General features: G+C 46.2%; 1 protein-coding gene across 1 annotated transcript in view; it reads right to left on the bottom strand.

Annotated features, from left to right (window-relative positions):
* DNAI1 (dynein axonemal intermediate chain 1) overlaps positions 1–513 on the bottom strand; it is a 140556-nt gene that overhangs the window by 131545 nt on the left and 8498 nt on the right. The window lies entirely within an intron of this gene.

Here is a 513-nt window from a genome sequence, read left to right on the forward strand (position 1 = left end):
TTTCCCCCCCCCTATTTTATATAAACAAAAAAAAAAAAAAAAAAAAAAAAAAAGAATGTGTGATCGGGTCACCGGTCACACATTCTAACGCAGTCACAATCTGTGATAGAACACCGGTCAAACATCATGGAGCCAGCTTCCCGAGCAATCAGGAGGCTGGATGGTGTCATTACCCGCAGTCCGGCTTCCTGAGTGCTCGGGAAGGCAGCTTCATGCCAGCGGACGCGCCGGTACTGGCGAGTACCGAAAACAAAATATCGGTACTCGTACTTGATACCGAAATACCGGTATCGGTGTGCCCCTGATTTTAAGAATTTACACAAGCATCACATGAAACAAGACACATTCAGTTCTGCTATTTTGGAAATCTTATCAGCTTGACTGTGACTCAGACCCTACAATGCCTTGCTGAGGAATATGGAGATGAACTATCTCTCTACAACAGGGGTAGCAAACCTCCGGCTGTGGTGGAACTACAAATCCCATGAGGCATTGGGGAAGGAACATACCTGC

This window comes from Nanorana parkeri, unplaced genomic scaffold (genome assembly GCF_000935625.1).
Source record: "Nanorana parkeri isolate BGI_ZX_2015 unplaced genomic scaffold, ASM93562v1 scaffold1765, whole genome shotgun sequence".
Classification (NCBI taxonomy): domain Eukaryota; kingdom Metazoa; phylum Chordata; class Amphibia; order Anura; family Dicroglossidae; genus Nanorana; species Nanorana parkeri.